This window comes from Ascaphus truei, chromosome 9, assembly GCF_040206685.1.
Source record: "Ascaphus truei isolate aAscTru1 chromosome 9, aAscTru1.hap1, whole genome shotgun sequence".
Lineage (NCBI taxonomy): Eukaryota > Metazoa > Chordata > Amphibia > Anura > Ascaphidae > Ascaphus > Ascaphus truei.
This window is the reverse complement of record NC_134491.1, coordinates 42198985-42223246: the sequence shown is the minus strand read 5'-3', so window position 1 is coordinate 42223246 and position 24262 is coordinate 42198985. Positions and strand designations below refer to the sequence as shown.

The 24262-nt window shown below is 47.1% G+C and overlaps 1 long non-coding RNA gene across 1 annotated transcript; it reads left to right on the top strand.

Moving 5' to 3' along the window:
- The first annotated feature begins 1458 nt into the window (after positions 1–1458).
- LOC142502273 (uncharacterized) lies at positions 1459–4821 on the top strand. The gene is made up of 2 exons (XR_012803707.1): positions 1459–1745; positions 4553–4821. It is a non-coding gene; the product is annotated as an uncharacterized LOC142502273 (long non-coding RNA).
- Positions 4822–24262: the final 19441 nt, after the last annotated feature.

Here is a 24262-nt window from a genome sequence, read left to right as displayed (position 1 = left end):
CTCTCTCTCTCTCTCTCTCTCTCTCTCCCAGAGACACACACACTTTCTCTCCCAATGACACACACTCCCTCTCTTCCATTTACAAACACACACACACACACACTCTCCCACTGACACACACACATGCACACTCTCCCACACATACCCACGTACACACACACTCCCGCTTACACACACTTTCCCACTGACACACACACACACACACACACACACACACACACACACACACACACACACACACACACACACACACACACACACACACACACATTCTTTCCCACTTAAACACACACACGCAATCTCTCTCCCACTTAAACACACACACGCACTCTCTCTCTCACACACACACACACAAATACACACACTCTCCCACTTACACACACACACACACACACACACACACACACACACACACACACACACACACACACACACACACACACACACACACACAAACACATTCTCTCCCACTTAAACACACACGCACTCACACACACACACAAATACACGCACTCACACACACAAATACACACACTCTCCCACTTACACACACACACTCTCCCACTTACACACACACACACTGGTCAGTTAGTCACTCCGCCATACTTCCCCGCTGCGGGCTGCATATGCGATCCCTGCCAAGCGGCTGGCCTATCCGCTCACAGCGCTTGGGGTGTGTGAAGGGTCTGTGCACCTGCTTCCACTTCCAGGCCAGTGCGCGCACTCCTCCCCTACCGGGTCGTGCTGCAGGGTGGCCGGTAGGTTCCGTTCGTCATGGCAACGTGGTGTAATTTGACGCCGCGCAGCCATTTTGAAGGGAGTTGGAGGTGAAGACAAAATTTGATGAAGAACGCCGTGAGAACACTGTACCACGCTGCTGCATCTGCCGCCGGTAAGAGACACGCCAGCAGGCCAACTGCAGTCGCCCATGACGAGCGGGCGACTGCATTTGTCGAGCCCTGGTTATTAGCCTTGTTAGTACTGAATGGGAATAAAGAAAGATAAGCATAGGTGTCTCACCAGTGCCAGATTACCCACAAGACACCTGCCTAGTACCCCCCAAGTTTAAGGGCCCCCCATAGGTTACAATAGGCAGATGTTGCAGCTCCAAGATCCCCATGTTGCAGGCCGGCGGTCACTGTCTGCCATACTCCCCGTCGTCCTGTCGGCGCCCTGATCGAACTTTTGCCCGACCATAGGATGGAGCTGCAGACCCTGGACCCCACCCAAGGTAAGGTGTGTGTGCAGCAGGAGGAGGGCCACGTCAAGGAAAGACCCCCAAAGTCTTGGGGCCCTAGAGGGTCTTAATCTCCCACTGTGTCTCACAGGTCCACTCACATCAGGTAGTTAAATTGAATGGGTCAATGTTAATTAACAGCATAATGAATCTTGGTTGCCACTGATGCTTCTGCACAGCCCACAAATAAGTGGGAAGGTCTTCTACGTGGGGATCCTCCTTCTCCACCAGTTGGTTTGATTCCATCTATTTCCCACATTAGACTGGTGCTAATCTTCCCTCCAGAGAGCGAATGCACCGCATAGCCACTAATATCAGCCTTCTCTTCATGCTCGTTGCTTTGTCTCACCATCTACTAACATTCCTGTTACAGGACCTTGGAAACATGTCAGCTGCAATGCAGAAGTTCCCCCTGATACCTAAACAATTACTTCAGGGGAAAGTTTGGGTGCAGAAAAGGCTGAGCAGCATCCACAGCAAACCTCCCAAAGGAAAAGTTGGACCAGCTGTAAGTGTTTCTTTATTCATTTGCTGGGAGAAAAGCAGCACAAGCATGTATCTGGTAATCAGTCAATAACAGAGTAACCTATACCAAACCTGTATTGTTTTATTAGGACATGCTTTGTCATTTCAAACACGAATGGGCTAGGTGCATTTTACCTGTATGCATGTATGTTGTTCTTATCCAACAGTTAAATTAACTGTACTTGTGTACATTGTTCTAGTTTAATAAATAAACTGCTTGCACCTTCAACAAGGATTCTCATAGCTATGCTACGGGTACAAAGTGACAGTATTACATTTTCTATTCAGTTTGCAACTGCGTAATGGGGCTTTGCAATGATAATTCAAATGAATTCCTGAATTCTCATGTGGCACATTTTAATACCCACTTATTCTATAGCAGTCACCAGCCCCCAGCCCCCACGGTGACTGCACTCTCTTTCCCTTGTATTATGGATACTAGACTTGCAACAGATTTTACCTTCACCATGTTATAATCTATAAGTGATTAGCAAACGAAATAAAATCTACATTGAACGGGCTAAGTGGGATTGTGCCTATAAGAGGACATCAAATAATCGCCGTGATTCTGTGATTATCTTTTTATAGGAAACAAAGGAAATTATTTAAGGATAATGATAGAAATTGCAACGTTGAGCAGCTATTGGAGACAATAAGGCCTAGATATACTCAGTGCTGCAAATGTGCAGAGATCTTTAACTCATTAATAGTTGGAGGGGGTAGCAATATATTGCACTGCAGAGAACTGTGGTCCTCTATAGCGCTCAAGGGTCTATAAGACTTCCAATATCTATAAAGACAAAACGTTTGCCTTTCTTAGTGGTTACGACTATATCAATACATACTGTAGTATTTGAGAGCATTTTAAATCAAGCTTACACATATTATCCTGTATTTACTAATAGGTGCCTTATCATAAGATAGTGTCCAGTGCCTATGACACCTTGCAGGTCATGCATATATGTATGTATGTATGTATATCTTTATTTATATAGTGCCATCCAGGTGCATAGCGATTTACATTACACGTGACATAACATTATAACACAATAGGAATAAGTGCTTCAGCTAAAACAATGGGGAAAGGAGTCCCTGCCCTGAAGAGCTTACAATCTATGTGGTAAGTGGGGAGAATTTACAGACGGTAGGAGGGTGTTTTGGTAAGTGCGTCTCTCCATTCAAGTTAAGGTGTCTCAGGGGATACTAATTATTATTATTATTATTATTATTAGACCACTGGTTAATGTGGTCGGCTGTGTATGTGTAAAAAACCTCTCAGGTCAGTGTGTGCTATGTGTTTATCAAAGGCACCAACAAATGGTAGTGTTACTTTTCGTGGGTCTGATTCTAAGATCTCTGCAACACACAAAGACAAATGCAGACCTAGGCTGCCAAACAGATGATTTAAAACTGCACTTGTCGCCTTATATACTATTGTCACCGCTTGTGCAATGCTGGGAATTCTAGCAGCAAAAGAGGGGACATTAGAATCAAAATATTATTTATATACATTTTGTATTTTAAATCTATTGCAGTTATTTCACTTTTATAATCCTTTCACTGCCAGGAGGGGCATCAATGTCCTACTGCAGGATAGGCCAACTCCAGTCCTCAACGGCCACCAACAGGTCAGGTTTTCAGGATATCCCTGCTTCAGCACAGGTGGTGCCGTCTTTGACTGAGCCACTGATTGAGCAATCTGTGCTGAAGCAGGGGTATCTTTAAAACCTGACCTGTTGGTAACCCTGGAGGACTGGAGTTGGCCAGCGATGTGCTACTGAAGCCTATACAATGAGAGATTTCTTCCCTAATAAGTTTCCTCTCAGAAAACCATGCTGAACGCAGGCTGTGTCTTGCTTGGAATTCATCTGTTGTTCTTTCTCCTAATTGTTCTGTTTCTGGTGTTCTGCACCAGTAGCTCCGCAGGGATTGAGCTTCACCGTCACAATACAACCTTGTGCAACCTATTCATCCGTGGTCTAGTTTCCCTGAATACCACGTTCCACTAATGAATGAAGAGACAGCCGAGTCTTGCCAAATCATCTGAGATTACTATTCATACATCCTGTTTGGGAATCAGCCTACACAGAACTGAGACCTACTGAGTCGCAGAAGAGAGCGCATTTACACGACACATTTATAATCTCCTGATAGATCAGAGTTTTGTAACAAACCTATCATACTGAAACATGATAATAATAATAACATGCTGGCTGCTTAGCAGCACTGGTTTCGGTTTATAGACACAAAAATACAGTGTGTTTATACAAAAAGGGCCATATTTACCAAATGGTGCTAAATGAATGGGTTATAAGGTGCCTGAAGGCTTAGCACAGTTTAGTGAATAGGGCCCAAAATGTTTTATTAAATGTTATATGTTTTAATAATGTGATAGAATAAGGTAGCACTGAAAGGCAGTGGGTGGTCACTGGCTCTCATTTCTGAGGGTTTTCAATATTTTGGGGGGTTTGCTTTTATCCTTGTAGAATCTGAGACAGCTGGAAGTGTCTCAATATTACATTATATTGCACTACGTTCAAAGTTAAATAGGGGGGAGGTGAGCCCCAACTGTGAACTGGAGTACTATGCTATTCAGCATGGGCCTAATCAGTTGCCAATGGCCCAACCAATCGTTAACCTTTTTGGTGCGCATTGCAGAGCATCAAAGGCGTTTGCAAGTGCAGGTTACTACAGGCAACTTGTTGTGCACTTTGAAACCCTGTATAATTGTGAAAATCAGATGTGTGTATTTATTAATGCTCCATGCACTTTATTTTATTGAATACCCAGGAGACAGTCATCGGACTCACCGTTTTTGCAATGGGTCTTCTTACACCAGCTGGGTATATTCTAATGCACGTCCGAGAGTACCGAAAAAGGTAGAGGAAGCACTACTGGTCTATGACATCATATCTCAAGACGAGAAGTTCAACGTGAAAGAACTATTGGCTGTTGGCTGTTTAAATCAAGACGTCACTTTTTCATTTTCCCAAATCATTTTATTATAACAGAAAATCTGTTATGTGGAGTTCTGAAATAAAGGTCTGTGTTTTGTGGTTTCTCAGTGTTATTATTTAATATCTTACCGAATGAAATCACAAGAATGAAGGCACGTGCGGATTCTGTGTTTGCTTTATGAGCTTTTAGCTACACTGCTCCCACTCTTTGGAACAGTCTGTCACCTCATATAGCCAGAGAGGCCCCTCTCTGGGAATATACAAAAACAGGCTCAGGACCTACCTGCTTACCCAGGCATTTAATTAGTGATCCTCAACCTGAGCCACATTTAATAGCTACAGTACCGTCCCATCCTGTATTATATCTTTCCTTGTGTTTGGTCTCTTTTATAACCTTAAATATTTTCTTATTTTTCCTTTTGGTAACTGTGAAGCGCTTTGAATCCCATTGGGAGAAAAGTGCTGTATAAATAAAGTTATTGTTATTAATATTATTAATAATAATAATAAACTACAGTAAATAATCCATCTTCAGAAAAACATAGATCCATTCCCTGCCATTATTCCCGCCCCATTCCTAATAACTTTATAATCACCGCAGGTTCTTGTTGATCTATGAAAATAAAAGTGCTGGAATTCAATTCCCGTGAGTTCCCCACCAATACTGGCCCAATACTGGCCCAAGAGTTCTATCCAGTATCTATACGTCAGCCTAGTGTTTAGCAAAATAATTATTCATTCCAAATTAATCAATAAGTAAAACATTTTCTGTGTAAAGTTAAATGTAACTATGAATATTTCAAAGCTATAACATGTACACTATCACCACCAATGTAATGTTAATTTGCACAGCCTTTTTTAAATAAGCCCACTTGACCCATCTTATTTCTGGACGGGTGCTGTTGGCAAGATGTCAGTAAAATATTTACTCTCAAGATCCCTGTCCTGATTATTATGGGTGGGAATTCAGCTCCCAGTCTAGTAGCTTATTTTTAATAAAATAAACATGTTGCTTTTGATCAACAATGCCAGGGATTGTGTCGTTTTCAATGGGACAGCCACTTTCCCAGAAAAAGGAGAAGCATTAATAATAATAATAACAATAATAATAATAATAGGGATAATTGTAAATCATTACTAAGTTACAAATAAATAATACAATGAATAGAGGGTTGTGGAACTGACCACGAGTCGGGTACCGGTAGGATTGTGAAACTAAGATTAGTCCGATTCCAGTTGCCTGTCTTTTGCCGTCAGAAAGAGGTAATGTGGGTCAGAATGTAGAAGAGGATTGGAGGATTTAAGGCTTTTCGGATATGCAGTTCATGCCTAGGAACACGGCTCCTCTCAGTAACAGGAGCGTGTTGTGAGACTATTACACTTGTAGCCCCCTTTCCTTATGCATGAGGGAATTACGCATGGTGCTGTACTTGTTTACTCACAGGAGCCTAAGCCTCCGCCGCTGGGAGCCTCGGGTGAGCTCCTTCTCCTTGCAGAACAGCGCCTCCACCTATGAGGGATCCAAGCGTTGGCGGGATAGCCCCTCAAGGACCAACACACAGAAATAGTAATACACCACACCAAGTATATAACTAAGCTTTACTATACATAACACTACCGTACACACATATGACACACAGTAACTGTACCCACAGATAACCCCAATGACCCAACACTTGGCGGTTCCCCCAAAGTACTGAGGGTGCCGTGGCACCAACACCCCTGGTGTCCTGTCCCAGCAAGTCCCCACCCAAGTGTGAGGTAGCGCCACCCCTGTGGATCACGTTGGGTCCCTGCATGGGTACTCCAGTACCCAGGTGCTGCTTGTTGCGATGGTTTGGAGCGGGTCCCACATAGCGGGGTCTCCAACACAAATCCCCTCTCTCCTAAGGGTCCTGATCCGCCCTGTGGGGTGAGCTCCGGCTGGACTGTCTCACCTGAATGTCTCAGGGTCCTGTGGCCTGGTCCCAGGTCCGAGGGCACCACGTGGCCATCTGGTCAGCAGCGCAGTACTCTACACTAATGGGAAGAGTCGCTATCTGGGGCTTCCCTTACATCACTTGGCTTAGGTTGACTCAGGGCCTAGCTGTGGCCTAGGGGGGCAAGGTCTAGGCCTAGTCCAGGAGGTACTGCTCCCTGGACACTACCTGCTGTCTTGCCGCCCTCCGTCCGACTGACTCGCGGGCTTTCCGCTCGCGAAAGATATCCTCTTCCTCCTGCCTGCACAAATCCCATTGGCTGGGATGGCCCCACGTGGGCAGTCCCTCCCTCTAGGGATTCTGTGACTTGTAGTCCTGCATCTACATCACCGTCCTAAAATGGCCACTGCACTTTACACACTGCGCATGCGCACCTCACCGCAATACTCAAAATGGCCACCCCCACCTCCTGATCGCGCGGAGCTCCGGCCAACTAACCTCCAGCTCCCCCGCACCGGAGGCAGGGTAGGGGGCTCGGTTACACACTAGTATGACTATTATGACTATTAGCCATAAAACACCTGGCACTAGAAGACACATTACAGCCAATTCAAAGACCGCGCAGTAAATATGGGCCCACATGTTTAAATTCTTTCTGTAGAGTTTCAGCAAATAAAAACCCCACCTGTGAGCACATTCACACCTCTCAGACAGGTCGGCAACCCCGCCCTTCCCCATTATCTCTTAGCATACAGTGCTTCCACTGCAGCCAGGGATTCTGGGTAATGACATGCACATGAGCACACACAGTGTTGACCTTTTGCATCTTGTCCATTTTAACATGGACCCCTATAAGCTTATGCCTGCCGTGTTACACAGTTTGGGCAGCACAGCCTGGGTAAAAGAAGTGCAGAGCCAATAAACCTACTCACAGACAGCTATTGCAACCTTTTGGGTCTCATCAGTATAGAGTTTCAGAAGCATTCCAGGTGCCAGCCAGTAATTCCTCTGGCGTCTGCCCCACGCTGTCTGATGTCCTCTACCCACTTCCAAACACCAGTCACGGAGCAGCGGTTTAGTGCAAAGACTCTTGCAGGTTATTTATCTTCAACAAAAGGACAAAAAATGAATAAAAGAGTGCAAATTGTAGCGAAGTTATAGCAATTGAACCGGAGTCTTTGTGGAGGGGTTTTAAAGGAGGTATGTCTGTAATATTGCAGCTAGTGATATATAGGGCAAAGACACCGAACTTGGCAGATAGTGAGTACCTGTACACTGTAGGTTTGAGCCTCAGATCATAGCCCCTCTATCTAGACTGCAGTCGGTGTGGAGTAACATTACTCACGATCATGCTCCGTCGTCCTGGTTCAGCTGATCTGTGGGCAAAGATTCTGCTGCTTCAGAAGCTCCTCTGTGACCCCCAAACAGCGCCCACTCAACCCAAAATAGCAAATGAAGAGGTGGATAGATCAAGGTGCTGCCGCTCCAAGGATAAAGCTTCAAAAAGCGCCACAGGGGGCGTGAAACGCGTGGGAGGAGGAGCCAATTGTGTTTTGTTCATATTTTTTATGTAGTCCAATAAATAGATTTTACTTTCATTTTCTGGTGAGTTTCCCCGGTTTTTCCTTGCACCGGCAGCACCTTGATTTATCCGCCTCTTCACTGGTTACTTATCTTGGTAAGAGGTCAGTTCAGATAGGCATTAATCAAACGTAACGGGCCGGTCCTAGAAAAGAAACAGTGCTCATAGTTTACTAAGTAATGCAAAACCTTAGAACAGGGGTGCGCAAACTGGGGGGCGTGGTGCTTACAGAGGCCTAGCGCTCTCCTCCAAAGCATTTAAATTACATTCCGGGGATCGCGTGAGGCCTTCAACTTCCCTTACCTCCGGCGACGTGCTGCCATGGAAACGTGATGTCACATGACCCAGCGGCGTGATTTGACTTCGGAGACAAGGTAAAAGGATGGGGGGGGGGGGGGGGTTGGGGGGGCACGAGCAAGGGGAAAGGTTTGCGCACCCCTGCTGTAGAACACCTTACATCTTATTTACATGAGCTGTGCTACTCTGCTCTTTGTATTGATGCTGCATTAGTGTCAGGACGAGCTCACCACAAACGAGGCGGGACCGCGGTGCTGAGGTGGGATAGGATATAACGCCACCCACAGCCACGAGAGCATGTCTTGAGAGTAGAGTGGTCTGGGAGTCCGAGTCGGGGCAGGAGAGGTACGGATGGTAGAGGGTGCTGTTCGCCAAGTCCGGGGTTAGAGACAGGAATGTAATCGTTACCGTTTGCCGGGTTCGGGATGCCAGAGGTGCGGAGAGTCGTATTGCCGTATGCCAAGTTCGGGATGCCAGAGGTGCGGATAGTCGTAGAGGAAGCCGGGTTCGGTACACGAGGAAGACTGCAAAACAAGACAGGACTAGGGAGGCAGAGAGTGATGAGAACAACTGGTTCTATGCTCAGCCGACGAGTTAATGAAGCTGCAGGGTATATATAGGCAAGAGGGTCCAATGGCAGAGTAGCAAGGTGGGGGTGTGTGAATGGGCCAGGCTGAGACAGGGATAGGTCTAGATGAGTTCCTGGAGGAGGGGCTATAGATCCTAGAAGAACTGGTATATTGGATTGCAGCAATGGAAATATGTACTGTGCCTTTAAGAGGCTGGTGCGCCTCCGTGTGGCCGCGCCTCCGTGTGGCTGCGCCTGTGGATGCGTGAGCGGGCACACGCCTAGACCCGAAGGCAGAAGAAGAGGACTGACGTGCGCGCGCGCACAGGGGAAACTGAGCTCGGCGTCCTGGAGGAGGGATCCGTGTGAGACGCGGGAAGCCCTGGCAGGGCTGCAGGTAAGTGGGGAGCACGCCGAGAGCGGCGTGACTCCCCGTTCGTTACAATTAGGTTTCATTTTCTGTAAGCAGAGCACGGGGGCGTAGGCCAGGAAAGATATTCAAGATTATTATAAAATATGATTTATATATTTCTAGAAAGGGCTGCAATTTTGTCTAAAACCCTTCGTGAAGATGAAAAAAAGAGATAAGTAGAAAAATATAGTTAGCACAATTTTTTGTTGAGTATAATTAAGAATGTGAAAATACTGTAAAGTGGTGAATTGAGTTACAATGAGAGTATTGATTTACAATCATGGCAGATGTGTGGTTTTCTTGGATGCTAACGATGTTATGTGCCTCGGGGGTTACAAAAAACAAATAACACATTCATCTGGTTTCTGCTAATTTACAGTATTAGATTATAAGATGTAACAAGCAATTCAATGTCATGACAACAAACAGACACCTTTGTGTTCCCCGGCTGAGTCATGACATCAATCTAAACGAATTATACACTGCATTAGTAATAAATAATAATATCTGCTTTTCATTGTGGCAATTTCCAATATAAAAGACCAACACAAAGTCGGTGTGTCTCCCTCAATTTAAGTAGCTGTTTTAGACGTAGAGAACAAGCCTTGAAGACTGATGTAGGGATGAGTGAGTTTGATTCAGGCTAATAGGCTGGCTGTTTAGAATATGTCAATGTATCAAGGTTCGTTGCACTGATGTTGCCCTGTGTCTGCCAAAAAGCAATATAGGAGTAGTACGCAACATGATATACTTCAAGGGCTGCATGTGTGGCCCCTCAAGCTCATCCCCATTCCAGTCGGCTGTTTAATGCCGGCTCACTTATACATAATGTCCGAGAACAGGAGAGGAGCGGGACAGTATGTATAAGGGCAGGAGAGGAGCGGGACAGTATGTATCCGGGAAGGAGAGGAGCGGGACTGTACCTATCAGGGCAGGAGAGGCGCGGGACAGCATGTATCAGGGCAGGAGAGGAGGGGGACAGTATGTATCAGGGCAGGAGAGGAGCGGGACTGTATGTATCAGGGCAGGAGAGGCGCGGGACAGCATGTATCAGGGCAGGAGAGGAGGGGGACAGTATGTATCAGGGCAGGAGAGGAGGGGGACAGTATGTATCAGGGCAGGAGAGAAGCGGGACAGAATGTATCAGGGCAGGAGAGGCGCGGGACAGGATGTATAAGGGCAGGAGAGGAGCGGGGCAGTATGTATCAGGGCAGGAGAGGAGTGGGACAGTATGTATCAGGGCAGGAGAGGAGGGGGACAGAATGTATCAGGGCAGGAGAGGAGGGGGACAGTATGTATCAGGGCAGGAGAGGAGTGGGACAGAATGTATCAGGGCAGGAGAGGCACGGGACAGGATGTATCCGGGCAGGAGAGGAACGGGACAGTATGTATCAGGGCAGGAGAGGAGGGGCCAGTATGTATCAGGGCAGGAGAGGAGCGGGACAGTATGTATCAGGGCAGGAGAGGCACGGGACAGTATGTATCAGGGCAGGAGAGGCGCGGGACAGTATGTATCAGGGCAGGAGAGACACGGGACAGTATGTATCAGGGCAGGAGAGGCATGGGACAGTATGTATCAGGGCAGGAGAGGTGCGGGACAGTATGTATCAGGGCAGGAGAGACACGGGACAGTATGTATCAGGGCAGGAGAGGAGCGGGGCGGTATGTATCCGAGCAGGAGAGGAGCGGTACAGTATGTATCAGGGCAGGAGAGGAGGGGACAGTATGTATCAGGGCAGGAGAGGCACGGGACAGTATATATCAGGGCAGGAGAGGAGCGGGACTGTATGTATCCGGGCAGGAGAGGAGCGTGACAGTATGTATCCGGGCAGGAGAGGCGTGGGACAGTATGTATACGGGCAGGAGAGGAGCGGGACAGTATGTATCAGGACAAGAGAGGAGCGAGACAGTATGTATCAGGGCAGGAGAGGAGCAGGACAGTATGTATCAGGGCAGGAGAGGAACGGGACAGTATGTATCAGGACAGGAGGGGACAGTATGTATCAGGGCAGGAGAGGAGGGGGACAGTATGTATCAGGGCAGGAGAGGAGGGGGACAGTATGTATCAGGGCAGGAGAGGAGGGGGACAGTATGTATCAGGGCAGGAGAGGAACGGGCCAGTATGTATCCGGGCAGGAGAGGAACGGGACAGTATGTATCAGGGCAGGAGAGGCATGGGACAGTATGTATCAGGGCAGGAGAGGAACGGGCCAGTATGTATCCGGGCAGGAGAGGAACAGGACAGTATGTATCAGGACAGGAGAGGAGGGGACAGTATGTATCAGGGCAGGAGAGGAGGGGGACAGTATGTATCCGGGCAGGAGAGGCGCGGGACAGTATGAATCTGTGCAGGAGAGGAGGCGGACAGTATGTATCAGGGCAGGAGAGGAGGGGGACAGTATGTATCAGGGCTGGAGAGGAGCGGGACAGTATGTATCGGAGCAGGAGAGGAGGGGACAGTATGTATCAGGACAGGAGAGGAGGGGGACAGTATGTATCCGGGCAGGAGAGACACGGGACAGTATGTATCAGGGCAGGAGAGGAACGGGCCAGTATGTATCCGGGCAGGAGAGGAAAGGGACAGTATGTATCAGGGCAGGAGAGGCATGGGACAGTATGTATCAGGGCAGGAGAGGAACGGGCCAGTATGTATCAGGGCAGGAGAGGAACAGGACAGTATGTATCAGGACAGGAGAGGAGGGGACAGTATGTATCAGGGTAGGAGAGGAGGGGGACAGTATGTATCCGGGCAGGAAAGGCGCGGCACAGTATGAATCTGTGCAAGAGAGGAGGGGGACAGTATGTATCAGGGCAGGAGAGGAGGGGGACAGTATGTATCAGGGCTGGAGAGGAGCGGGACAGTATGTATCGGGGCAGGAGAGGAGGGGACAGTATGTATCAGGACAGGAGAGGAGGGGGACAGTATGTATCCGGGCAGGAGAGACACGGGACAGTATGTATCAGGACAGGAGAGGAGCGGGACAGTATGTATCCGGGCAGGAGAGGCGCGGGACAGTATGTATCAGGACAGGAGAGGCACGGGACAGTATGTATCAGGGCAGGAGAGGAGGGGGACAGTATGTATCAGGGCAGGAGAGGAGCGGGACAGTATGTATCAGGGCAGGAGAGGCACGGGACAGTATGTATGAGGGCAGGAGAGGAGCGGGACAGTATGTATCAGGGCAGGAGAGATGGGGGACAGTATGTATCAGGACAGGAGAGTAGGGGACAGTATGTATCAGGGCAGGAGAGGAACGGGACAGTATGTATCAGGGCAGGAGAGGAGGGGGACAGTATGTATCAGGGCAGGAGAGATGGGGGACATTATGTATCAGAGCAGGAGAGGAGCGGGACAGTATGTATCGGGCAGGAGAGATGGGGGACAGTATGTATCAGGGCATGAGAGGCACGGACAGTATGTATCAGGGCAGGAGAGGCATGGGACAGTATGTATCAGGGCAGGAGAGGCACAAGACAGTATGTATCCAGGCAGGAGAGGCGCGGTACAGTATGTATCAGGGCAGGAGAGGAGGGGGACAGTATGTATCAGGGCAGGAGAGGCGCGGGACAGTATGTATCAGGGCAGGAGAGGAGGGGGACAGTATGTATCAGGGCAGGAGAGGCATGGGACAGTATGTATCAGGGCAGGAGAGGCGCGGGACAGTATGTATCAGGGCAGGAGAGGAGGGGGACAGTATGTATCAGGGCAGGAGAGGCATGGGATAGTATGTATCAGGGCAGGAGAGGCACAAGATAGTATGTATCCAGGCAGGAGAGGCGCGGGACAGTATGTATCAGGGCAGGAGAGGAGGGGGACAGAATGTATCAGGGCAGGAGAGGCGCGGGACAGTATGTATCAGGGCAGGAGAGGAGGGGGACAGTATGTATCAGGGCAGGAGAGGAGGGGGACAGTATGTATCAGGGCAGGAGAGGCATGGGACAGTATGTATCAGCGCAGGAGAGGCATGGGACAGTATGTATCAGGGCAGGAGAGGCATGGGACAGTATGTATCAGAGCAGGAGAGGCATGGGACAGTATGTATCAGGGCAGGAGAGGCATGGGACAGTATGTATCAGGGCAGGAGAGGCGCGGGACAGTATGTATCAAGGCAGGAGAGGCGCGGAACAGTATGTATTAGGGCAGGAGAGGCACGGGGCAGTATGTATCAGGGAAGGAGAGGCACGGGGCAGTATGTATCAGAGCAGGAGAAGAGCAGGGCAGTATGTATCAGAGCAGGAGAGGAGCAGGACAGTATGTATCTGGGCAGGAGAGGAGCGGGACAGTATGTATCAGGGCAGGAGAGGAGTGGGACAGTATGTATCAGGGCAGGAGAGGCACAGGACTGTATGTATCAGGGCAGGAGAGGCACAGGACTGTATGTATCAGGGCAGGAGACGCATGGGACAGTATGTATCAGGGCAGGAGAGGAGCGGGACTATATGTATCAGGGCAGGAGAGGAGGGGGACAGTATATATCATGGCAGGAGAGGAGGGGGACAGTATGTATCAGGGCAGGAGGCACGGAACTGTATGTATCAGGGCAGGAGAGGCATGGGACAGTATGTATCAGGGCAGGAGAGGAGTGGGACAGTATGTATCAGGGCAGGAGAGGAGGGGGACAGTATGTATCAGGGCAGGAGAGGAGGGGGACAGTATGTATCAGGGCAAGAGAGGCATGGGACAGTATATATCAGGGCAGGAGAGGAGCGGGACTGTATGTATCAGGGCAGGAGAGGAGCGGGACAGTATGTATCAGGGTAGTAGAGGAGGGGGACAGTATGTATCAGGGCAGGAGAGGAGGGGGACAGTATGTATCAGGGCAGGAGAGGCATGGGACAGTATGTATCAGGGCAGGAGAGGAGCGGGACTGTATGTATCAGGGCAGGAGAGGAGCGGGACAGTATGTATCAGGGCAGGAGAGGAGGGGGACAGTATGTATCAGGGCAGGAGGCACGGGACAGTATGTATCAGGGCAGGAGAGGCATGGGACAGTATGTATCAGGGCAGGAGAGGAGGGGGACAGTATGTATCAGGGCAGGAGAGGAGGGGGACAGTATGTATCAGGGCAGGAGGCACGGGACAGTATGTATCAGCACACGATCATTAAGCATCTGAGGGAGTGGGGAGAAGCTATGGTCCACGCCAGCAACATCTCTGCTCCCTCTGCACTGGGGAGAGATGGAGAGTTGGCTTCGGGGGCAATCTGTGTTTGGGGCCACTGGTGAAGCCCCTGAAAGTCACAGGTGACCCCCAGGCAGCCTGTTGCCCACCAAAACAATATAGGGTGTAGCAGTAGTTATATGGGTTCTGGGAAGAATTAGTGGCGAAGGTTCTTGACACATTTATCATATGAAACAGGCAGTCCTTCCCAGAATTAAAGTGAACAAAGAACAGTGGCCTGTTTAATAGGTTAAATGAACCTGATTTAAAGAATCGTTTATATTAAAGTATTTCCTTAGCAAACAAATGCTTTGGGGAGATTTGCCATCTTTCTCTAATGTCCTTTGGTGGTATTTATTTTGCTTTCATTAGTCATAAAGACAAAGATAAGCAGCTGATGAAGTCACATCCAGTGTTCCCAGAGAAATGCAAAATGTTCATTTTTCACAAGGTTCAAATAAGTAAAACAGCTACATTTGGGGACTTTTTCTATATGCCCCAGGGTCCTGATGAAGTTAGTTTTACTAACGAAACGCGTAGAAGTGTAAACAAACAGTTTATTGCCAAGTATTATCCCCCAGGTTATTACTGTGACTTGTCCGGATAGCCTTCAGCTGTGAAACTGAGCCAGCGCGGGTTGGTCGTGGTTCACGGCAAAACCCTGTGACGTTGTGTGCGGAAAGTGGCGCCGTGGTGCCAGAGCACATACTGTGGGACTCCCCTAGAACCTGCAGTTTATTGGGGTGGCATTGGTTCGTTCTGCTGAACTGGTACAGAGTTTGCTGCCTTAAAGGGATAGTACGCTTGTGAATCTTCAAGCAAGCAGACGTTCCTGGATTGACCACACCAGAGCCCTGTTCAGCCTGTTTAAAGAACCTTTTGCAGTGACTGGAACAGGAGAACCGTAGGATTAGCGGACACTCACCAGATGTATTTGATCCATCATCACACACACACACACACACACACACACACACACACACACACACACACACACACACACACACACACACACACACACACACACACACACACACACACACACACACACACACACACCTGCTTCAGCTTTAATAAGGAAATTCACCTACAACTACTGGGGACTGCAATATGTGTATTTAAGGTTTGCGCTTACTTTCCTTGCACATATTATATCTATGTGTATTTAAGGTTTGCGCTTACTTTCCTTGCACATATTATATATATATGTGTATTTACGGTTTGTGCTTACTTTCCTTGCACATATTATATCTATGTGTATTTAAGGTTTGCGCTTACTTTCCTTGCACATATTATATATATATGTGTATTTAAGGTTTGCGCTTACTTTCCTTGCACATATTATATATATATGTGTATTTAAGGTTTGCGCTTACTTTCCTTGCACATATTATATCTATGTGTATTTAAGGTTTGCGCTTACTTTCCTTGCACATATTATATATATATGTGTGTATTTAAGGTTTGCGCTTAATTTCCTTGCACATATTATATATAGATGATATATTTATAACGTAAGAAGAGAGGAAAGAAAATCTGAAACTATTTCACAACATCCAACTGATTCCATCCATCAATAAAACTTAAAATAGATTATTCGGCAAACCGAGTGAACTTTCTGGATACAACATTAACACTGAAGAATGGCAAACTACACACATTCATGAAAAACAAATATATAATCAATGCGCTTCTCCATGTAAAGAGCATGCAGCTAGTGAAGGAAATGGCCATACAAATGTGCAAAACAGAAAGTGAATCCCTGCGCTTCTCCCTTAGGGGCCTATGCAGAGAGCAGCGCTTTTTAAAATTGGAGAGGGGAATAAAAAGTAGGTTTAATGGAGAGTTTTATTCTCCATATACAGAAATGGGCGAAATCCGCTATTTTTAGCATTACTGCATGTGGAGAATTGTAAATGAGGAGATGCGCGCAGCTGAAAGGGAAAAAAAAATCGCGCATTTTTTTTCCCCCTATAGCCGGCGACCTCCTGCTTCTTGCCAACTTTAGTTGGCGGAGAAAATTGAAGAAAATCGCGCCAAAAACAGCCGCTAGATGGCGAGCGCGCCTTTCTGAATTCGGATATTTTTCAGACTGGCGAGATGTAGTTTCTCGCCAGCCGCGCGGCGAGATTTTCAAATAGAAAAAAAAAATGGCGCGTTTTTCCTACCTCGCCATTTTCAGCTGTTTTTTGCGCGATTTTCTCCGGAAAATGGCGAGATTGTAAATAGCGCTGCTCTCTGCATGAGGCCCTAAGGGATAGCAATCAATGGGGAATATAAATATATGTATGGTGTAAATACCTATAAGAAAAAAGGAGACTTTTGGTATACATCCTTTGATCAAATAATGCCAAGCCTGCTAACCACGTCAAGGTAAGTCTCATTAGCAGGTCCCTACGCTAAATGCATACTAGTGTTATGTGAAATAAGCCCAGAAGGGGTTACAATATCAAAGCATATGCTTATGTAACCTAGTGCAATTAAAAACTGGTATATACCAGTACAGATACTCACATGTAAGTGAAGGGAAATAAGGGCAGGGTAGTCCCTCCTCTTCTAGGTATATAATCTCCTAGCAAGGTCCCCTTATTTCACTTCACTTACTTGTGAGTATCTGTACTAGTATAACATTAGTATGCATTCAGCGTAGGGACCTGCTATTGAGACTTACCTTGACGTGGCTAGCAGGCTTGGCATTATTTGATCAAAGGATGTAACCAAAAGTCTCCTTTTTTCTTATGGGTATTTACACCATACATATATTTATATTCCCCATTGATTGCTATCTCTAAGGGAGAAGCGCAGGGATTCACTTTCTGTTTTACACACATCCATATATAAGAAACACACAGCCAGATGTATTTACCTCCACAAATCCAGCGTCTATCCCACTGGCACAAAATAAGCCACCATACACAACCAGACTATCAGATATCATCACATATGCTGTGACAGTGAAGACCTACAGACCCCTCATAACCCTGACTGAGTCATTCAGAGAGAAGTGAAAGACTCTCACCAAAACAATTACATCTGCACTGAAAACAACACAAGAGCACCTGCTACAATACCACAAAAAAATCAACCAACACGCATATCACTAGTGGTTATATACAACCATAAAAGAAATGCTAAAATATACTCAAGGATCTGCAACTTCCAATCCTTAATTCCAGTAACGGGCCAAACCTCAGGCAGAACTGAGTCAACACAAAACTTCCAAATGAACTCAAAGGAGCTGAGAATAGCACAGGACCATGTAACATCACACGCTGAAAATATCCCACAGCCAGTCACATAGATAAAACATTCAATAGTAAAGGATTATACCGCTGCATGTTCAGGAATGTGGGATCTATTAGTCAATACAGCAAATGTAAGCAAGGATGTTACATTGGTAAAACCAGCCAAAAACTTCAAACCAGAATGAACAGACACACGATAACACACCATGCAGACGCATGATACTGCACTCCACTAGGACAGCCAGTGGCGGATTTCCCGTTAGGCCCAGGGCGGCAGAATTTGGGGGCACTTGCTGCACGCTTGCTCGTGCGCGATCGTGTTTATATATATATATGCAGTGGTTGACAAATCACCAAAAAATCTACTCGCCACACAAAAAAATCTACTCGCCACGTAGTACCAAACGTGTGCTGCTTGGGCCAATATTTACTCGCCCGGGGGTTAAATCCACTCGCCCGGGGCGAGCAAATGTATAGGTTTGTCGAACACTGTATATATGTATATATACATACAGGAAGGCCCCGCTTCTCGGCACTTCGTTATCCGGCGTTTCGCTTATACGGCGGCGCCGAGAAGGGGGCCGCCATCTTTAATCCTCAGTCGCGCATGCGCAGACCGCTGTATGCGCGCGCATACCGTAGTTTGCGCGCGCAGACCATAGGCCGCGCATGCAGAGAACTGAAAATCGCCGGATCCGCTTTACGGCGATTTTCACTAAACGGCAGGGCCCTGGAACGGAACCCGCCGTATACCCGGGGCCCTGCTGTATATATATATATATTGTATTAACACACATTCCCAGATAGCTCAAACTCCTACATCCACCACATCATGAATATATATTTATGCCAAAATGAGTGCTACTGAGCGTGGCAAATGTATACGTACAACAGAAGACACGGGTGCCCAATGCTACATCAAATTGACAAAACATATATGGTAATAAGTATAAAGTATAAATACTTGAATAATAATAGTAATAACTTGGTTATTTAGTTAAACCCTTTGGCCAAAGCGTCGTAAGCCTGCATACCGACGTCAAGGTAAACCAAAAATGCAGGTCCTAACACCAAAACTGTGAAACCTTCCTGTTACCTCTGTAAGAGGGGAAGGAACTGCTGTGAGTCCTGTCTATTTCAGCAAGTTGCTATATATATATATATATTTAGACATTGTTGAAAGCTTTTCGCAAAGGGGGAGCTGAAAAAGGGGGTGGGGGTAGGGTGAGGGGTTGTTCCCAGAGAGAATACACACACACATACACCGAGACACACACACATTTCCCCCACCCTAACAATGTTACCTAGGGTGGACGGACTGCTCTGGTCTGTTTGGAGCTGCTCTGTAGAGCTCAGCAATGTCGGGGGTGGGGAAACAGGCAGAGGGCAGAGAAAGATTGGCTGTGTGCTGTGATGGCCCCGCCCCCTCGGCAAGCAGGGAAAAAACCTGCAGCAGGGAAACAGAGGTTCCGGTACTGAGTACCGTACAGTACCATCACAAAAAAATCCCTGTATGCATATTGTGATGCCCACACCACATTGCAGTCTCTTTTGGTCCCAATGTAAGGCAGGAAACACTGTAATTCTTTACATGGGGTTTATTTACAGGGATTAAATCATACACCCACAGGCCCACCGTCCCTTTAAATCAAAACAACACATAAAAATAGCACCTATTCCCTTTAGGGAAAACTGACTACACCATAGCTTTAGCCCTCACTAACTGGATGGCCAGCTAAGCTGGTTCCCACTCCAAAATAGGTAGTATTATATTTAACATACATAGTCTCTGTAGACAGCAATACAGGGGTTTGCTTATCTGTAAGTCCAGGTTTTGAGTAGACGTCCCTACTTCAGCCCGGCCTTACGGCCTTTCTTCCTAGGGGAACTCGGCCCCACGTGAGCTCGGAGAAACTCTCCCCTCTAAATGCCAAGGACCGGACATCCCTGCTTCAGCACTGACTGCTGTCCTTCTTCTTCCCTCAAGGATTCAAACCCAGGAAGTCCCAACTGACTCCGAGATCACCATCCAGCGGGTCCAAGAAACTGTGCCAGCCTTACTTGCTGGGGAGCACTTCTCTGTCCCCCCTCTCTGGGACAGCAATCTCTCACCTTTATCTCTCAGCATGTGTCTCTCACACATGGCATAATCGCATGGCAGCTCTGTATCTGCCTTAAACACTTCCTTATTCACAGAGGAGCCCAGCCTGATGATTAATTAGGCAGCGGCTGCATTAGCTATTCCATGGAGGATTACCTCTCTGTGAGCTGGAAAGGTACACTTACTGCATTGTTCCAGCACCTAGACATACCTGATGGTATCACAAACAATATATATATCCAAAGCTTAATTTTGCAACCTCATACTGATGAGACCCATTAAGGTCCAAACAGCGGTCTGTGGGTAGGTTTATGTCACGCCTGTATGCCCGCAGATCTGGCAAGACCCCAATACTGAGATGGGAAGGCCATTACCACGCACCCACAGCAGTGAGGGCGTGCCCGGAGTGTGGTATGGCGTTGCCGGGCCTGTTGAAAGATAGTTAGTAGAAAATGCTGTATGGTGCTCTTGAACAAAGATCAATGGCTAATATAAGCCTGAATGAACTACTTCCTCACTGTGTAAGTCCTTGGAGTATCACATAATTGGACAGACCAATGATCACATGTAGATCAACACATGTAGATCAACTTTCCCTCGCCTGTCCTTCTTGAAAGATAGTTAGTGATACTTGCAACGCCTTGGGAGTACATAGTAAGGATAGTGATGTCCGTGCGCCAGAGTCCAGGGATCCAGAAGTCAGAGTAGTCAAGTTCGTAAGCCAAAGTCCAGGGGTACAGAGGTCAGCAAGGTAGAGTTCGTAAGCAGAGTTCAAGGGCAACAGAGAGCAGGGTAGTCAGGACAAGCAGAGGTCAAACCAGGGAGATCCAGAGATAAGCAGGAGCAGGAACAAGCTGGAACACAGAGGAGAGCCAAGCATAGGACTGCACACACAGGGATAACAGAAGCTATGCAGAGCAATGATAGAAAGGACAGACAGGGGTTATAAAGGAGGGAACACCAATAGGAGAGAGAGGAGGAGCAGAGGGGGAAGTGGGAGGCAGCAGGGATAGGTGAGGAGGAGACAGGGGAGGAGACCAGTAAGGGAGATCGCTTGCAGGGCATGGGAGGAGGAGTCAGGAGGCTGGAAACCCCTAGAAGAGGAGCGTGTGCGCGCGCCCTCTGTAATCTGAGTGTGCGTGCGCACAGGCTGCGTCACGAGGTGCGCAGAACGCCGCGCTGTGGGGACACCCGCAGAGGAGGATGGAGGAACGGAGGGAACAGCCACCGGAGGTAAGGGGATGGGAGCAGATACCGAGGGGGGCTGAGAGTGGGGAACGCCGCAGCAGGGGCTCGGGAACCGCGCGGGTGCGCGAGTCTTGCGGGGCGCACGCCGTGGTGCAGGAACGGCGTCAGAGGCTGCTGGAGAGGGACAGGAGTGGGTACAAGAAGGGAGGCTGGCAGGGGAAGGGACAGAGAGGGTAGGTGAGCGTGTGACATCAGGGACACCTGAAGGGAAGGAATCCCCTGAACCGTCACAGTTTACTGGCTATGCATCTTAACCCAGGCTGTGCTCAAAAGCTGGGAAATGCAGCAAGCATAAGCTTTAGTGGACCATTTTATATGGTTTTGAAGCAACAGGTGGCACTGTGTGCTCATTTGCATGTTGCTTCCCAGAATCCCTTGCTGCAGTGGAAGAGCTGCAGTGGAAGTGCTGTATGCTGGGTGATAATGGTGAAAGTCAGGGCTGCAAACCTGTCTAAGACATGCAGATGAGCATACAGTAATATTTCCATTTTCTATATGCTTTACTGTGGAGGGTTTTTGTTATATGCAAATATAGCTGTATGCTCATCTGCATGTCTTAGGCAGGTCTGCAACCCCGCCTTTCCCCATTATCACCCAGCATACAGCACTTCCACTGCAGCAAGGGATTCTGGGAAATGACATGCAAATGAGCACACAGTGTCACTTTTTGCCTCAATAACCATTTTTAACATGGTTCCGTATAGGCTTAAGCTTGCTGCATGGTCACAGCTTTGAGCACAGCCAGGGTTAAGGTGCATACCCAGAAAACCACCCATAGACAGCTGTTTCGACCTTGATGGGTCTCATCAGTGTGGGGTTGATTTTACTGGGAATGCAAGAGAGGCTATGGGATAGGCTAAACCATAATACTGAGTTAAGTTATGGTGAGTAAAAAAAGTGACAAAAACCCTCCACAGTAATAAGTGCTGTATGCTGGGTGATAATGGGGAAAGGTGGGGTTGCAGACCTGCCTAAGACATGCAGATGAGCATACAGCTATTTTTGCATATTTGCTTTCCTGTGGAGGGTTTTTGTCACTTTTTTTACTCACCATAACTTAACTCAGTATTATGTTTTATATATATATATATATATATATATATATATATATATATATTATACATATACACTCAGCAGATATAGTCACAGTGAGAAACTTCACATTAAGTTATTGTAATGACATTATTCATATGTGACACTTTTAAAACAATAATTACAAAACAGTGCAGTGCAAATATGTTAAACCTGTGACCACTAAATGGTGGGATGATTAGCTGTTTTAAGCATTGACCTTACCTAAAATGGAAAAACACACTGATGAGTTGGGAAAGCTCAGCTGTGGGAATTACTTTTTCTCTGGTCTGTAGAGGTCACTATTTTCCTACATCCTCCTTGTGCAGAATTCTTCCAGCACTCTTAATTCCCAAATCAAATACATATATTGCTTTGCTATACTCCTGTGACACTGTCAGTGAACAAGCAACGGAGTCACAAACAGCTCATTTATGTAAGTGTTTGAGAAGACTAACACACAGAGATATCACTGAGGTTGTGAACATTGTGAGAAACAAACTGGAAATATTGGGACATATATTTATATTTGCAGTCGTGTTATTTATCAAATAACTACTGAAAGCGAAGATGAAAAGAAGAAAACTGATTAAAAAGAAGACAAAAATAATCAAGGATAAAGGCTGAGAATTTTGCATAGGGACATATTAATAAATAATTTGGAAGAATTTATGAAGATTGTAGATTAAAATAGAAAAAACTGGAGGAATTGCTAACTAAACCAGGATAAGAAAATATTAGATAAGACAAAGCAGTTAATGAGGAGACAAGAATGAAGCAATCCCAAAGACGCAAGAACAAGAACTGAATATGCAGAGCTGTGTGAGACAATCCGCAAACGTATACAGCAAGGCCCCGCTTTTCGGCGATCCGCTGATACGGCTGCACCGAGAAGGGGGCCACCATGTCTCTTCAGAAGTCGCGCATGCGCAGAACAAGCTGTTGCCGCCGGCGCGACTGTGCAGAACGTAGGTTGAGCATGCGCACAAGGGGGAAATTGCCGGGTTGCGCATGCGCACAAAGGGGAAATTGCCGGGTTGTGCATGCGCACAGCTGAAAATCCCTCTGGAGACTCCGTAGCTGGCAAGGAAAGCATTGTCCCTCGTGAGCCACCGCACCTGCTGTGCGCGCAGATGCGGAAGTGCCGACGGCCGCGACTTCACAACGTTGATCAGAGGACCTAGGCGGATAGCAGGGACTCACACCGTCACCTTTCCGGTTCCAGAGCTGTTTGGAAGCATCAGAGAGGCGAGAGTGTGCCCTTTAAAGCACTCATTGCGATTTATTCTTTGGGGAGAATGTGAGTGTGCCTTTCCCCAATCTGAATCCATTTGTTTTATGCATTAAACTGTATTATGCTATGTACTCTCCATGTGTCTTTTAAGAGAGATATTTACGTGACCAGACCATCCTCCTGCAGATGTTCATGTGAGTGATTTGTTCACTTAAATCACTAGCACATCACTTTCACTGGGCTATTCCCGGTTTTATTGTTAAGGACTCTTTTGCGCATTAATTATTTATTTTATTCACTCTACACTGAACACTAGATACTGTTATTTATATGCTGCGCGGAGAAGCTTTATATTGTGGTTTTATATTCTGCGCTTCTCTTTTTCACTGTATCATTATCCAGCAGAGGCAGAGCAAGGAGAAGCCGCCAATGATGTACCATGTGTCCTTCCAGAAGAAGTGGTAAAGGCAGAAAAACCCATGAAGAATGGGGGGTCCTCCAGGAAAGGTGAAATTACAACTGAAATCCTGTTCTTTAAATGCTTAAAGAACAGGAAAATTCCAAAGCAATGGATCAATGCCATCGTTATCCGTATCCACAAGAAAGGAGACAAAGAAGACCTCAAGAACTACAAATTAATTAGACTACTTCCAATCACTTCACTTCCAAGACTTTTACGAAGATACTCACTAAACAGCTTTAACA